A 17,658-nucleotide genomic window follows, 5' to 3' on the forward strand; every position below is an offset into this window, starting at 1 on the left:
AAATAGATGAGGTTGTGTTAAATATATGCACTAGAAAACTAAGACCTTCATTTTCTAAAGTGCATATATTTCTTAACTTTCTCAAAACTAAGTTCTCCATTTTTAATGGAAGGGCATTTTTAATGTTCTCCCTTGCAGATTGAATTTTTTATCAGCTAACATGTATTTGAGTGGAATTGGTGTGCTGCTCATGAAGAAAATCTAACCTGAAATAGCTTTTCAGAGAGCTTAAGCAGTATCTTGGAATTGATTGATTTGAATACACAATTCACAAACCCTTAGATTGCCTTTTTAATATCTCTCACCAACCCTGCACAAGCTACAAACATCTCCAGACACTCTGGAATTTTCTTACACCTCAAAGGCAAAGTGCGTGCTCCACAAAGAAACAATCCATGCCAGCATTCCAACTTCTACTCCATATACTTTGGAACATCAGGTTGAAAGGGAAAAAAAAAAACCAAACAGGATTCAGAACACTCTTATTAAAAGGTCAGGTCTGTGCTTTTGCCTGAGCTGTGCTGAAAGCTGAATTTTAGAGATGAATTCACAGGAATGGTTCAGTCCCTATGACCAGTATAAAAAAGAAATCTTCAGTGTATCAGAAAATTTCAGTTGTTTTAACAGAACACTTGGAATGAGCCAATATTTGAAGAATCCATACCAAAGCTGTGTAGGGTTTTACAAACCAAGGACGTGTTAAAGACAGACTGAAATTACTAGGGAACTAATATGTTCTGTGGCCTTTACTGTAGGCCAGGAATAAAGAATTAATCTCATTCTGGGGTGGCTGCTGGGATATGAGTCACTTTTACATTTGCTACTTAGATAGATTCCTCAATGATGTCTGCAACACACCTACATTACACCCCACACAGAAGGTAAACAATTTATTCTTCATCGCTGGCTGTCACTGCTGCAATCACAACAGGATAGAGCTCCATTTCCTAAATGGAAGAGGTGAGAGAAGGAATGCAGTAATGCAAATTGATAATGTAAATTTTGAGGGTGACTTTGGAATACTGGTGGCTTTGCAAACCTAGAAAATACAAAATAAAATCCCTATAAAATACACAAACCTAATAAACACTATATGAAAGTATTTACTAGAACCAGTGTAAAGCACCCGCAGATCTGGTCCAGTAGGGTGGCCCTCGACTGGATAATCCATGGGCACCTGATGGATACTGATAGCTCCACCAAAGAGACAGGAGGACGCTCAGGCTGCTTTAATCCTCGAGGGTTTATTGAGGGTGAGTCAAAGGATGAAGGAAGAGAGAAAGGCACAGGGAGACAACCACCCAAGAAGGGAGCCGGCTCTGAGAGCCCCAAGGGAAGGCAGGGCTGGGGTATATAACTGCAGAGGAATGGGAGTGGTTAGGGTACAAACAGGCCAATAGGGAAAGGGCTAAGGGGAGGAGCAACACCTAACCAATGAGAAAATGGGGAAGGAGTGGTTTTGCAGAGGGAACCAATGGAGGTAACAGAAACCAAGAACTTACTAGAACAGGGGAGTAGATCAATTGCTGATTGGCATGAACGAGGGAGGGTACAACATTTGATGAGCAGATCCACTTATACTTGTGTCGCCTCCCATGGTAGTGCAGTGGCCCCTCCCACAAACCAGGAGCTCACACATGCTGGGCTTTGTCTCTGTTTTTTTGTATAAATCTGTAGGAAACAACTGAGTCAAACTCTCTACAGTACTCCAAGAACTTTGGTATAAAAAATAAAGATAAAGCAATAAATAAAGAGCAAGGCCTTGTGTGAAAAGTTTGTGCACCTAACTGGAGAAGGATGAAATACTGACACCTATTAAATCCAGTGCTCTAAATGTAGCCCCAGGACCTCCACAGCTCTGCTGGCCAGAAACTGGAAAGAAGCACTGGGGAGGGATCACTTCATATTGACCCTGCCTCTCACACTTTTCTTTAAAGCTCTTCTGAGGATACAGAGCCACAGTTAAAGCAAATGCCCCCAGCCCTACGTAGCTTGGAAGAAAGGAAAACTCCATTAGCTCTTGTCTCCTCCCTTCTGTGCATTTTACGTTCACTTAAAAATTAAAATATCCAGGAGTAGGTGATATGAATTAAATCCCATCATGTTACAAGTTAACAAGTCTAATTCTTTTTCAGGTCAATCTGGGCACATTCTGGGACATATTTTAGAGCAGGATGATGGTTACACCAAAGTTGTGAGTTCAGTCCCTGGAAGGGCCATTCATTTAAGAGCTGGACTTGATGATCCTTGTGGGTGCTTCCAACACAGAATATTCTGTGATTCCATCACATTCCAGTTTTCCGGGCATGTTTTGCCTGAGACATTACAATTAAGCTAATCAGAATACATGGCATACCCTAAATAATAAGAAAACTTAGTCCTATACAGCAGCCACAACTTTCCCAAGCATTTGCAAGCTCTTTCCCCAAGCTCTTTTTGATGATGGCACAGTGCATGAGGAAACTGCATATTCTTTGTGTCCCACCTGAGGAGCAGGCTTCCCCCACAGAAAATGGCTGTGAAAACTGTGTTGGCTTTGGGGGATTTTACAGAGCCAAGACAAACTTGTGTCCTTTCACAAGCCCCAACAGAGCTCCATCCTGCAGCGTGAGTAGGCTAACAATGAATCACCTGCAGGAGGACAAGACAAACCACTGAAGCGCACATTCCAGGTAGATGAACTATAGAACAATTTCTATTCATTATTTTAGTTATTTCTGGAAGAAATGAGCCACATAAGCAGCAGGTGCATATGCTAATAGAATGACTTCATGATTTAATTAAGCCATATTTCCCTACAGAATAATTACATATGTTGTTTATTCAACTTCTTCAAAGGCCATTTAAAAAAATGCAATCACATTCATTCCTGGCTGAAAATAAAAGATCTCAAGAACTTCCAACACACAAAAAATATTAGTGAACAGACTTAGTAGATCCTGCACATACCCAATGAACAGTTGCTATGCACAATGCCATATAGGAGCTTGTCTAACAGATGGTGTTATCCCAACTCCCATCAAAACCTGTCTGGTCTGATCCCACCCAGTGTGATGTGTGAAGAGATATTTTACATTGGCTGCCTAGGCTGTAAGAAAACTAGGAGTTCTGAGGTTTAGATTAGATATTAGGAAAAATCCCTTCATGGAAATGGCTGTAAAGCAATGGAACAGGATTCCCAGGGCAGTGGTGGGCGTGCTCAACCATCCCACCACTGGGATGTTGGAATTGGGTGGAGTGGATGAGGCACCTGAGGACATGTTTTAGTGGTGAATAGGGTGGTGCTGGGCTGATGTTTGGACTGGATGACACTAAAGGTCGTTTCCAGCCTTAACATTTCTGTATTTCTGGTCTAACCCAGCAGATATTGCAAAGCAACATCTGAAATAGAGACTACAGACCCTAAAGAAGATAAATTTAAAGAGATGAAAATTTTCTGAGCTTAAGCCACAAATACAGAATTTTCCTCAAAGGACAAGAGTGGTCTCATCCCAGATGAGTCCTGCTGATGCACAACTTTGTCCTGCTTCTGGCCTGGATTCCCCAAGACTTGGAGCAGCCTGGGATAGTGGAACATGTCCCTGCCCATGGCACTGGATTGGCTTTAAGATCCCTCCCAAACCAAACCATTCTGTGATCCTCTCATTTTCTCCTGTCAAAAAAAAAAAACAAACAAAACAAAACAACATTACTGTGTGGACAATATTAAGATTACAGCACTGAAAATGATGATGCAGCCAACAGCCACTTGTTGTTTCTTTAGGTACATTGACAGATTTATCTCTGTGCTTTGCCAATTCACTGCAGTGGAAGGCAGAGAATTTCAGGCTGAACAAGCCAACTCACAGGCAGTGGAAGCCCTCAGACCTGCAGGCAACTTAGCCAAATATAACACTGACATCTAGAAGCAGACACAGAAGCAAACGGCCAAATTCAAACTCACTGCTGTGGATTCAAGGCCTCTCCTCCAAACTGTACCCAGACATTGTTGCTGAGCTTCCTCAAAGGATGCAAATCCCTCTCTCCAGGAGAGACTGCTTTAAATTTCATCTCTGAAAAAGAAACTTCTTTCATTCTTAAGGAGAATAACTCACACCAAGTGATGTTTAACAGAAGAAAATTTAGGCATTTTTAAAAAAATCCTTATTTGTGCAAAACTATACAAATCCAGGTTCCATTGCATCTGTCTTAAATATGACTCCACTGGAGAGACATATTTCCCAGAAAATAAAGATGGGAAGACGTTCTATATTGCAGGAGAGATGTGGCAAATGTGTGTCACATAGCTATTAAATTGAAAAATGGAACTTGCAGTAAAATCTGAGGATGTTTTCAAAAGCTAAAAGCCACATTTTCTCTTGCTTCACTTGTGCAGGCACAACTTTCATAAAATATTTCAATAAGGTATTTATTTTTTTCAAGATGCTCTCTGTCCATTGTCCATGTGAGATCTGTTATTTTCTGTCAGTGTAGCACTTCTGGAAAAGCTACTTCAGCAAGTTTCTCAGAAATGAGGAATTTGTATAAAAAAAGGTTTGCAAAGAAGAGCTAGCAAGTGCAACTTACAGGCCAGATGCTGGTCTGCCTGCAATCTTAAGAATAAAAAATAAAGAAATAATATTTTCCAAGCACATGATTTATCTTGAAGCAGCCAGAAATCAGGGAAACAGGGCATGTAGCAGTTTGGGGTTTTTTCTCCCTTAAAGCAAAAATTTGATTTTAGAAGCACATGTACAAATCTAACTTACCCAATGACTTTCCCAGTTCCTCAAACTCGCAAAATACCCAATAAAAAAATCTAAAGCAAGAATAATTATTATATTGGCAGAAATTGGCACAATGGGTAATTTTGCTAGGATGAATCCGAGCCATGATGGAGTCTTTCTGTACCTACACAAATGTCGAGTCATTTGAAGTATTTTCTTTACAGTTTTATTACACACATTAATATAGTTCGTGGGTTATTTGCTCTGCATATTTCAATCTTAACCCCAAACAGAGCTAATGCAGGAGATATTAATACCAAAACCATTGAAACCACATGAGCTGCCCAGGAGGCTGTCAGTCCAAAGAGTGTATAAATGAACTGCTGGCAGGGAAAATGGCCACTCTGGAAAATACAACTTTTTAGAAAGGTCTTGCCAATCTCAAGACTGTATTCAAAACTGTAGCTAAAAAGAAAATCCACTGCCCAGGGAGAATAACCACGAGCAAATATTTGTGGTCCAACTGTGTAAGAGATGCAAGAGGAGATTTTGAGAAGAATTGTTTTTAGGCTTATCACATGTTTTATCAGTAAACTTCAAGCAGAATTGCTTGAGCATTTTCTCATGTTCCTCTTTTGGCCCCTTCTTTTTCTACATAATACTAATGCATTTTTACAGATAGTTCTTCTGTCAGTGCTCCTCAAAATTTGACACCTGGGCTCAAAAATTGCTTGGTTAGAATTTTCTAAATTAAAGCATTCTTATATTCCATGATCAACACTGAGATCAGAAAGTGCATTATATTCTTCAAGAGGAATCCAGGCCCAGTTTGCCCTCTCTGACCACACAGTTCTCAGAAAACACACTCGGCAAGTAATGAATTTTGCTTGCCATCAATTTCTGTCCTGTATTAGTTCTACAGCCCAGTTACAGAAATGATTTAATAGGATAATAACAAGAGCCCTTTTTGCCTTTATCATCTCCAGCTGGGGCTAAATCACTCATCCTTGCACAGCCTCATTGTGCTCTGAGAGCAGATAAGTGGGAAAGAAAACAACAGAGACCTCCAATTCCAGCTGAAATGAGTGTATTTTCACCAGAAGAGGTTTTGATCTTGAAATGGGAAATGTGCACACCAGGATTCTGTACTTTGGTTTGCCTCTTTCACATTTAGCCTTCAGTCTGAAGGGGATTTAGCCTAATGACATCTAAGATCTTATATGATACCGAGTTTTTCTTCCTAAACTAAGAAAAAAAATGTTGTAAGAAAATTAAGGTCGTAAAAGCTGGATTTTGGACAAATTTTGAGACACTACAGAATTTTTTTCCTTCAAAAAACACTCAGTTTCAAATCACTAAGACATCGAAGAATATGCTAATAAAGGGAATTGTAGCCTTTATGATGAAAGAATTCCCAGCTTCCTATGATCTTAATATACACAAATGATGAGAAGTATGAAATAAATATAAACTGACTTCAGAACAAAAATTTACTTAAAAAAAAAACACAGCACTGCAGAATGTCCCCAGATGTGTGCCTGAAGTGCTCAGAAAATGCCTCTGTGTCACCTAATCTCCTGCCTTCATAAGATTAACAGTTCTGCTCCCAGAACAGAAGAGTAACTTGTAAATCTGATAGAGCTCACTGCACATTTACTGTGGAAAAACACCAAATTCTTTTTTTTTTTTTCCCTTTCTCTCCTGGTATTTACTCAGAATACATTTCTGGCAAATTTAGTAGTTAATCCTCATCCTCTTCTTTCTTACTAAGTTGTTTAAACATTATAAGCTGATATATTATTACACATATTGGTGAAAATATTCAGAATTTGAATTCTGTTCTTCTCATTAGAAAAGTCACTCTACACAGATCAGGGTTTTATGATCCCCCAAGTCCAAATTTACAAAGGCAAGTGATGCCACTAAGGAATGTATGGGCTTGCTGAGGGTAGATTTTTTTTCCTTCATGAGACACAATTCCTTCCTATTGCCTTTTGGATGACATGCACTGCACTGGATATTTGTTTTTGCTAGGTAAAAAAATGATTGCTTGAAGTACATTGGGTTTGTCATATTGATCTACTGGATTTTTCTAGCAATCCTATTTTGAGAGTATTATCTGTGCTAAAATAACAGTCAGAATTTATTGGGGAAAGAAGGCTTGAAAAACCTTTCTAGCAGAAATAGATATAGTCAAGCTGAAGATCTCTAATATTACTCAGATTTTTGGAATCCGACAGATGCAATTTCATTTATTGAGTGCTGTCTTTGTGTTTTGCAGCAGGAAGACATCAAGAACAAAATAAAACTGATTTATAAGGTAATGCACATAGAAACAACGTGCATTTAGAAATCTGATTTTATTATTTCAGCCCAGGCAAATTTCAATACATCAAGACACACCAGAAGGAGCTGATTGCTGTGGTACTTGTCAATATTTGATGATAAACATCTCCCACAGGGACTATGTAACTTTTTTTGGCTGACTTTCATGTATATGCCCAATTTGTAAAACCCAGAGTGAGGAAACACTCACCTGACAATGTTTTGTCCATCATATGACTTGAAAACAAATTATCTGAGCAGGCCTTTGAAGTGTGGTCCAGCAGAAAACACAACTGAAAACACAAAGGTGTCACCTTTGGCAGCATTGCTGTGGGTCACTTCATTCAGAGCAGGTCACTGGAAACAATTAACAATTTCTCCTGGACGAGCTCCTGTGGGCACAAAGAACACCTTCCCAACAGGGAACCCTGAAAGCAGGTCCTTCACAAATGGGACCTGCATAAAGAGGAGATCAGGAAATGTGAGACAGGGAGCAAAAGCTGTTTTCGGGCCCCTTTTCTGTACCCCCTGAGGCTGGCTGCTCCAGCTGGCTGCACGTCCATGACAGGAACTTGGGGTGTCTCTGGGATTAGGACAGGAGAGAAGAAGGACCTTTTCCTCAACTGCTGCTCTGCACTGGGCCTGCACTGCTCTCCTGATGAGAGGAGAGGCAAAGGGCTCCATACGGTCCTTTCCTGGAGGATGAACACACAGAGCACAACCCTCAACCCCCTGGCTGTGTAAGAGCCACAGAATCACAGAGTGACAGAAAGGTTTGATTGGAAGGGACCTTAAAGACAATCTCATTCCTGCTGTGTGTAGGGACACCTTCCACTAGACCATGCTTCTTCCTAATATGTAATTTAATCCCACCCTCTGGCAGTGGGAAGCCTGTGTCCTGTCACTCCATCCCTTGTGGAGAATCTCTCTCCATCTGCTTTGTAGCTCCTTTGGGTGCTGGTCTCAGGTCAGCCTCAAGCTTCTCCTCTCCAGGCTTGCAGACAGCGCCAGCTTTGCTCTCCAGGTCAGAGCAGAGCTCAGACAATGTGGTAGCTCTGCTTCTGGCTGTCAGGGAATGCAGACTGCAGGGTCAGAGCAAGCATCTGCCTGTTCTCTGCCTGCAGTAAAGTGGGATCAATTCACCTATAGTTAGGGAATAGGGTCACTTTGATCCTCAGCTGCATGACTATCTTACAGACACAATCTATGAGAACAGTAGAGAAAGGGAATCCAGGAGGAGGAAGACACAGCAAAGCAGATCCCCAGAAGCAGCAGAGGAACAGGGGAGATGACATGAAGTTCCACCAAAACTTGTGGAACTTTATTTATTTGCCTTGCAAAATAAAGGTCTGCTCTATTTTTTGGAGCTAATAAGGGAGAAGCAGACGTGACTGTGGGGCTTTGCTTGTCTTCTCTCTCCCTCAGTGTCTGGGGAACAGAGCTGCCCTCCTTTTGCATCCCTGCTGAGGGGCTGGGGATCAGAGTAGTGCCACAGTGCACTGCTGACAGCGAGCTGGGAGGGCTGGGAGTGCAGGAAGCACCTGCAAGAGGCTTAGACGAGAGGCCACTAATCCATTGCTGAGCCTCAGGAAAGGTGCTTTCCCATACTTCTGGGAGATGGGACACTGAGGGAATCAACCCTCTTGAAGCATTATCCAGATGAGGATTCAGTTTAAAGCAATCATCCAGGCTCTTGCTGTAATTGATGCAAAGAGAGAAACACCACCAGGGGTGACTCAGCCCAGCACTTTGAGACAATTACCTGAGGATGATGTGAGCCACCCTCAGGAGGTGCCTGTTCTTCCCTATCAGTTATTGAATGAGGCCAAGGCCAGCATCACCTTGGGTTAGGGGAATCTGAACCAACAATTACAGAAAATCAAACAAAGACTTGTTTAGCTAAGGAGTTGATCCCAGAGACTTTTCAGAGATGTAGGAGGTATGGACAAAAATGTCCCAAGTGGACATTTCTTCTTGCTGATATCACCTCCATATTTTACTTTTGTCTGCAGAAAAGCAGAAGCAAGGATCAGGAAGGCTGGCCTGCTTCATTCTTCAAGAGATACAGAGAGTGAGAGTGAGGGGAGAGAAAACACAGGTATGTGTGTGCACCAAAACGTAGCTCCAGGGTGTCTTTGAAACACTTTGGTAGGGCCCTCCACATTGTTCTGCCTTTTTCTACAATCTGCACTTTCAATCTGCTCCTTTTTTTTTTTTTTTTTTTTTTATTTATTTTTTCATTCAGTGAGGCATCAAGGACAGAAGGAAAAGACAAATAATACTGGGTTCAAGATTGGTTAACAAGCAATTAATGACACGTTTCTGTCATGGACATATGTGACTAATCACCAAATAGTTACGCATTAGCATTTCTAAAGTTTCAAGTGTCCAGCAGGTTGAAGGAGGTGATTCTCCCCTTTTTCCCTGCTGAGATCTCACTTTGAGTGCTTCCTCCGTCTCTGGGGTCCCTGCACAAGACAGAAAGGACCTGTCTTGTTACAGAGGAGATTCTCCAAGGGCTGGAGCCCTTCTGCTCTGGAATGTCTGAAGGGGCTGATAAAAAGGAGGCAGAGGGATTATTAACAGCACAAGGGTCAATGGTTCCCCACTGCCAGACAGCCGGTTGAGATCAGATGTTAGGAAGGAATTGTTCCCTGGGAGGGTGGGCAGGCCCTGGCACAGGGTGCCCAGAGCAGCTGTGGCTGCCCCTGGATCCCTGGAAGTGTCCAAAGCCAGGTTGGACTTTGGGACTTGGAGCAGCCTGGGACAGTGGAAGGTGTCCCTGCCCATGGCAGGGGTGGCACTGGATGGGCTTTATGACACAAACCAGTCTGAGATTCCCTGGTTTCTATCATTCTATAATTAAGTTACAGCAGGAACTTTTCATTCATGACAGAGTATCCTGGGGGAGAAGGATGGACCTGTCTCTTTGCAGTAACCACAAACACAACAGAAGAACAGAAATATAAAATTGCCACATCCATGGGCTTAGCACAATGAAACAAATCAGTGGAATTCCATTTCTAAACCTCAAGTCTGTCCCACCTGTGTTTTCATTCCTACACATGTGCACACACACTTGGCTCACTCTCTGCATAGGTCCTACAGCAGTCCCAATCCAAACTCTTCAGTCACAGAATTGCCACTAAAAGCCAGAAAAGTGATGTTACCATGTGACCTTGTCCACATCCCTGCCTGAAGGAGTTCTCTCTGCTCCCTGCCTTCTCCAACCAGGCCCTTCCTGTGGGTCACATCCCATTCTCATCAGTGTCCCTAATGCCAGACCCAATCCATCCAAACACTGTGTCCTGTCTCCAAAGCACATGCAGAATATTTGATTCCCTCTCTTGCAGTGCTGCTTCAATTATTGTCCCCCCTCTCTCAGGATTTCTTCTGGGGGGAGAAAGAAGTGCCTCATCAGAGAACTTCTTTCTCCTCATTAATAAATTAATTAATAAATAATTTATTAATAAATTGACAGTTATTATTTTCTTATTTAATTTATTAATAAATAACAATATCAGGTCTAGGGTACCTAATTAACATTTAAGAAGTAACATCAGTAAAAATTAGCATAGTATTAATTGGACCTGTTTTGTTTATGTAATTGATAAGTTTTAACAACATAAATGAAGATCTGAATAGCTTTTTAAGGTTGCTTCATTTTTTTCAAGCAGATTTTAGATAATTGTGTTTTGAATCTCCCTAGGACTTTATCAGTTATTTACAATGGAGCTGATGGCACCAGAGAGGGTCAGTTTTGGATTCAGGGGGAAGTGATCCCTCGTTACAAACAACTGCCCAAGCACATCAGTGACATGTCAGACTCACCAAACCCAGTCCAGGCTCACATCAGAATTATGGACACATCTGTACCTCTGTGGGTTGGCCTCGATTACTTAACCCATGATTTCAGTTTTGAAGGTCAGCTTGAGCAGTGACTTTTCCTAAAGTGTAATCCAGAAATGCCACGTAGAACCATTCCAAACAATCTGCTTTGCTCTCTCACCTCATGCTCACTTTGTAGCACAGGTAATCACTTTCTGCTTCTGTCAGACAGCTGTGCCCTGAAATCCTAACCCTTACCTGCTGCTGAAAATTCATCTTCCACCTGTCTCTGTGCAAAATATAACCAATGCAAAATGGTTTTTGGTTTTTTGGATCCTGTTACAAATATGAGGGCTCAGGTATTGCACCCAGGAAACCACAACAATAAAACGGGAAGAAGAGTTTTTGCTCAGGAGAGGAAAGAAAAGTAAGGAAAAAGGCAAACCAAAGGAACTGATCATATGTTAATGATCTATTCAACCAGATACAGCAGCAACACACAGAACTTTAAATATTTGAGTTGTCAAAATGAAGTCGAGACATTAAGTGATTTGCTGGACGGGGAGCTAAATAAAACAGATGTGTTATTTCATTTAAAAACAGATTTGTTCTCTAAGGTCTTCCTGTGAAATATTCTAGATCAGGAGTCCATAGGAGAAGCACTGATTTTCTTACCAATGAAAACCAAGAGGGAAAACATGCAGTGAGATGAAAGGGATCATCCAAATGATTAATGAGTTATGCAGTGATTTTGGTTATTTCTAAACTGCTTCACAGATTCTTTTTCTGGAATGACTTTGTTCCAAGTCCTTCCTGCAGACCACCCCATTGATGTGAACATCACGAAAAATAATTCCAGCCTAAATCACTGCTAAACTGGCAACAGTCATGCCTGAGAACAGAAATCATTATTGTGTCATCAACAAGCTTCCTCCCCTACATTAATATCCCTATTTAATTTTCTACCCTGCTTCCACAGAGCAGACACTTGCCATTCCAGCAGATGAGGGCTGACAGTGCTCACCCTCTGAAAACTCCATTAAAAAAGCATTAAGGCTGCTACACAGAACAATAAAAGCAGGGGAGAGCTCAGTTCCTGCAGAAATGGGCCACATGGGCTCCTGCAGTTATCCAGAAAAACAGATTTGGGGTGCTGGAATATCCTGAGGTGCAAGAAAATGTGGATAGGTGAGGATGGATTGAAGAGCGCAGAGGTTAAAGCATGGATTGTTCATGTATTTTCTACTGTTAAGTGTCAAATGGATGAATAAAGCAGGATAACCTGGGATCTATTTAAAATTAAAAATACAAACCTTGTCTTTGGACATATCTAAATTATGTGTATGATGAGACTGTGCTTAGCCCTATTATTTAATTGGGGATTAGGCTTTTTGGTTCTGATTTTCCATCTTCCACCACTGCCCTGCCCACCCTTTATGAATTTCCCTAAGAAGAGTATATCTACAACAAAGCACACAACTGCCAGCACAGGTTTTGGGGAAGCTGAGAGGAGCTTTACTGCACATTGACTCTTCAGATGTTGACTGACCTGTTTGAAAAACTGCATCGCTCTGGAAAACACAAAAACCAACATCTTTCATCAAAATTCTGCCTTCCCTGGCCTGCTTGCTGAGGCAAGCAGCCTGTGGCTGTGTTTGCAGCAAACTTCTGAGAACAACTGATCAGTAACCTGGGCTCTAATGGTCCCAATCTGAATTTCTCCTGCTTTCAAGGGTAATAGTTAGCAAAGTCAGAAAAATACATTTTGTAAATAAACCCTGCAAAAAAGATAGTCCTCCCTTCAGTCACTGAATTGGTTTTAATCTACTTTTTAATCTTAAGAAATCACTAAAGACATCAGAAAGGGATTATCAAGGCTACTCATTTGTTCCTGCTGTGTGCAGGGATTGCTCAATTCCAAATGAAACAAATGGCCCGAAGCTGACTCACTAAAGGAGCAATAAATGGGGCACAGAGTACTGCTGGAACTCATCACCACTGACCTCAGAGGGCCTTCAGCAGGACACTGCAAAACCTCAGCAAACAAAGGAAGAAAGATCCTGGCTTCTCAAAAAAGGAGCTCAGGAGCAACAGGCACCAACCCAACCAGTGCTACAAAATCAAATGGCCTCTCTGCATCAAGGTTCTACTGAAATAATCTTGACCCATCACTGCTTTTCATGTGCATGAAAAAGTTTGTGACTGGCATTTTCCAACGGGCAATATTTTGTCCTAACTAATGCTTTTAAAATATGCCTTAACTTCAGAAAATAATAAACCAGGAACATTTTGAAAATATAGAGTATGTGGATTGATTTGTACTTGTCACATGAACTGATGGAAATTACAGCCCCATGGTTTTCTAAGGGAGAATTACCCCCCCCTCTCAGAGCACATCTCATCCTTAGGCTGCAGAGTGGTTTGGGTAAGGTTTGCCTTCCCACAAAGGGGAGCTGCTGTCCATGGCTGGACAGCTACACCCAAGGTGAACCAAAATGGTCACAAAATGGACAAGTGATCACGGGGTCTCTCACTTTTAGAAGTTCTGCTCCATTTGCATATTGGAGTTAATTTTCCAATTGCAGCTCCAGCTCATGAAGTCCCATCCTGCTTGTTTTTCTCTCTTCAGCCTGCATTGTTTCTGCTCTTGGGCCTGAGATTTGGATTGGTTGTCCTTGGTCCCCAGCTAGAGAAGGAATTGTTTTGTCTCCCTACTCTGTGAAGAGAACTCACCATCCCATAATATGAAGCTCAGAACTGCACACTAAAGCAGAACAGAATCTGAAATATATAAAAGCTAAAACTGAGGCATCACCCTCACAAAGACCCTTGTATGGCCCTTCCAGACCCTTCTGCATCCCTGTGTCCCTCCTTCAGACCCTCTCCAATGGATTTGGATCCTTTTATAACCCTCTGTTCTCCTCCCCACCCTGCCTTGCTAAACCACCATCCCTTGGGATGATGGCTTTATAGCCAGGATACACAGGATTGCTGTGAGCTGCCCCTCCTGCCTTGCCCTGCCAGCAAACAGCCCCCTCAGCCAGCACCCACCTGGCAGGTGCCTGTCCCTGCCCCACCACAGGTGCCTGTCCCTGCTCCTGCCAGCCCCTGAACTGGAGAAAGCTGGAGAGGAACTTTTCACAAAAGCAAGTAGTGAAAAGACAAGTGAGAAAAGCCTGGAGGTGGGCAGATTTAGGTGAGATATTACAGAGAAACTCCTCCATGGGAGGGTGGGCAGGCCCTGGCACAGGGTGCCCAGAGCAGCTGGGGCTGCCCCTGGATCCCTGCATTGTCCAAGGCCAGGCTGGACTTTGGGGCTTGGAGCAGCCTGGGACAGTGGAAGGTATCCCTGCCCATGGCAGGAGGAGGAATGGGATAGGATTTAAGGTCCCTTCCCAGAGCAAACTGCACCATGAGTCCAGGATTCCAGTAGCTGTGAACTGCTGTGGCTTCACTAAGGCTTCCCAGCAGGCTAGGAACTCCAGTCACTTGTAAAACACCAAGAGAAAAGCAACAGAATGACTCAGTGAGCTAAAAAACTTGACCCATGAGAGAAGACTGAAGGTTCTGTGATTTTTTTAAATTTAAAATGCTGTGAACCCTCCATGACAACAATTTTCCATTACAGAAAACTGCTGTCAAAGGAAGGGGACAAAACTATTCATCTCAAGACAGGACAAGAAGGGTTAAACTGCAGCAAGGAAATTTTTGCTCAGATGTTAGCAAAATCTTTCTGTCTGTCAAGGTGGCTCAGCACAGAAATCAATTGCCAAGGAAGGGTGGAATCTCTGTCACAGGAGGGCTTGAAGAACAGGCAAGCTAATTAACTGTCAGGCATGGCTGAGGTCTAATTGCTTCTGCTGGGGAAGGGGGCTGAACTACCTGACCTCCTCAGTCACCACCAGCTTTACCTGCATTGATCAGAGCATCTCCAGAGGAACAGAACCATCTGCACCCCACACAAATTATAGAAAGGTAGAACATGAGTAACTCAAACCATCCTAAAAGTTAATTATAGGCATATAAGGCACCTAATGTCATGTTGCTTCTACCTTAAGTGTAGAATTAAACCCCTAACGTCCCCTCAGTAATCATATTTTGCTGCCAGCATTACTGGACTACAAATCATTCAGTCTTACATTGAAACACATAGCACACACTTATTTTTTATTCCACACCATTGCCAAATTTGAGCCTTTTGAACACGATCCATGGTGACCATATTTTGGTGGGAGCTCTGGCAGGACCTGGGTGTGGTACCTGCACATTGCCAGGTGTGCACAGAGCACTGCAGCAAAGTGCAGAGGGCACAAGAGCTGTTGGGAGGCATTTCTTTGTCACTCTCCTCTGTCAATCACACACAAAACCCATCCAGGGGTGTCTCAGAGAGGGAAGCCCTGACTCAGGACTCCTGGAGAGCTCCAGTTTGTTTCCCAGTGGCAGTTGAAGGGAATATTGTTGCAGGATACTTCTTCCACTACTGCATCTTTTACATAAATGACAAAATCAAATTCATGCAATTGAGACTAATTTGACACATTTCCTTTCTCTACTGCCTCTGTAATTAGCATCATTGTCATGCTGCTACATTTCACTGTTCTTTTTTTCCCTTACAGAAAACCCTTCAAATCTGTATTTCTTTCATTCCTCATAGCTAAATGCTTTAAAGGCAAAAAGAAATTAGCTTCTTTACTTTAGGAATCCTTATTCTCTTTTTTTAATTTGAACTGCAAAGGGAAAACAATTAAATGACACTGGGTTTTAAAAACATGTCAATCTTTCTATGAGAACCTGGAAAATATTTCTGAGAATTCTCACAGAATTCTGTGGTTAATTCAATGGCCAGAGGGGGAGTATGTAAGTTTGACACAAAGCAGGGAAAGTAGATATTGTTGGAAGTATTGCCTAAATACCATTTATAATTACAGCACATTCATTATAAGCAATAAAGTTACATGAAAGCAAATTACACAACTGGAAAAAAATGGAATTAACTACAACACTATGCCATGACTCAGACTATAGTGCAGCACTTGAAGTATTTTCACTGAAACAAGCACTTCAGTGGTCTCTAGAAAGCCACATCCAGAAATGAAGGGAAACTCACTTCCTGGAGAGATCATAGAGCCAGCGCTGCAGGGAAACCAGGGCACTTTGCCAAAACCACGTGTTCCAGATCCAGTCAAACATCCACAGCGTTTTCTACAAACCAACCATTCACTGCCATCCCCCAGCACATTCCCAGCCTGTGCTCTGCCCCCACGGATCTCTGTCAGCTCATCCCAGGGAAAGGCAGGTAAAAGGCAGGACAGAAGCAGCTCAACATGATTTTTGGGGGCTGTGCATGCAGTAAAGTTACTCTGAATGTACCCAGTTATGGTATTCCAGGTGCCTGTTCTGAGGAAGTTCATCTCCAGCAGCACTTCAGGCAATGTCAGCGCTACTGGGCTCAAAAAAAGGCATAAAGAATTTATCCAGATTTTCACCCTTCCAGAGGGCAGGGATGGATGGGATATTGGGAAGGAATTGTTCCCTAGCAGGGTGTGAGGCCCTGGCACAGGGTGCCCAGAACAGCTGTGGCTGCCCCTGGATCCCTGGAAGTGCCCAAGGCCAGGCTGGACTTAGGGGCTTGGAGCCCAAAGGTGTCCCTGCCCATGGCAGGGAGTGGGACAAGATGACCTTTTAGGCCCTTTTAAACCAAAGCATTCCATGATCCTGTGATTCTACAATTTTATATGACTGAAATTCTATACTTCTCATAATACCAATTACTTCTTGGCAGTTGTATTTTCATTTCTCACATTAGGTACCCTGCTGTGTAGAAATTGTTCATCCTTATGTTTATAGTTTCCACTTAGTCCTTTAATATTAAAGTCATAGTGCTGGTTCAAAATTTTTGTTCTGCTTTTTTCCCCAAGAGAAGTTCTTAATTAGAAAAAACAACACTTTACAGGACAAATTAGTCATTTAAGTCAGGTAAAGCTTTTTCCTGTTTTGTTTTTAAAATAAAATAAAGCATAGAGCAATACATCAACTCATACACACTCTGAAGTATTTGAACTGGATATTGCCACTTGTAGAAAAAAGACTATAATGACTATAATGTCAAGTTAAAGCCAAGCCTGGGAGTTCAGTACAGTAATAAGGGAAAGCAGGAATCAAATGGAGCTCTTCCCCACATCACCAATCTTTACTGTGTGCACTGCTAACCAGTGGTGTTCTCTTTGTGTGCTCTCTTTTCCCTTTGAGGCTCTTGGTCCAAACCATGATATCTGACATGCTTTGGGTGCTGTTGCCCTTTTTACTACACTACTCTGCTCTATGTTTTTAATATCTTGAAACTACCTCCTTTTTTCCTTGCATTACACCAGCAATTCCTCTGCAGGCTCCCAATCCCTCAGTGCACCCCACCATGGAACAGACTGCAGTGCCCCATTTGTCACTGAAATCCCCACAGCCTTTTCTTTATCCAAGAAAGCTTTTTGGTAAACATTTCAAAGGACAACAGATGAAGACATCTGGAACGTGGACTCCTCATGCCGTAAACAAGACATTTTTTATTTCAAACCAATTTTTTTTGTGGATTAAATAAAGTACCTTCAGAAATTGTTTTTCTTCCCAGGCTAGTTAAAAAACCCCATAATTACTTATTAATCTATAGCAGTTCATGTCTAAGTAGATGCCAAAGAAGCAGTAACACTTAAAAATGAAGCAGGCAGCTCCCATGCTCATACTGGAAGGAAATGCCCTTTAATTCATAACCATTTTGGAGTTTTACAAACTCCAGGATTACAAACAA

At 42.1% G+C, this 17,658-nt stretch overlaps 1 long non-coding RNA gene across 1 annotated transcript; it reads right to left on the reverse strand.

Moving 5' to 3' along the window:
* Nucleotides 1-5,817: 5,817 nt before the first annotated feature.
* Nucleotides 5,818-9,771, reverse strand: LOC128811035 (uncharacterized). Its single transcript, XR_008438208.1, has 3 exons — nucleotides 9,471-9,771; nucleotides 7,243-7,487; nucleotides 5,818-5,951 (listed from the first exon to the last, which is right to left on the reverse strand). It is a non-coding gene; the product is annotated as an uncharacterized LOC128811035 (long non-coding RNA).
* Nucleotides 9,772-17,658: the final 7,887 nt, after the last annotated feature.

The sequence above is a fragment of the Vidua macroura genome, chromosome 8, assembly GCF_024509145.1.
Source record: "Vidua macroura isolate BioBank_ID:100142 chromosome 8, ASM2450914v1, whole genome shotgun sequence".
NCBI classification, from domain to species: Eukaryota; Metazoa; Chordata; class Aves; order Passeriformes; family Viduidae; genus Vidua; species Vidua macroura.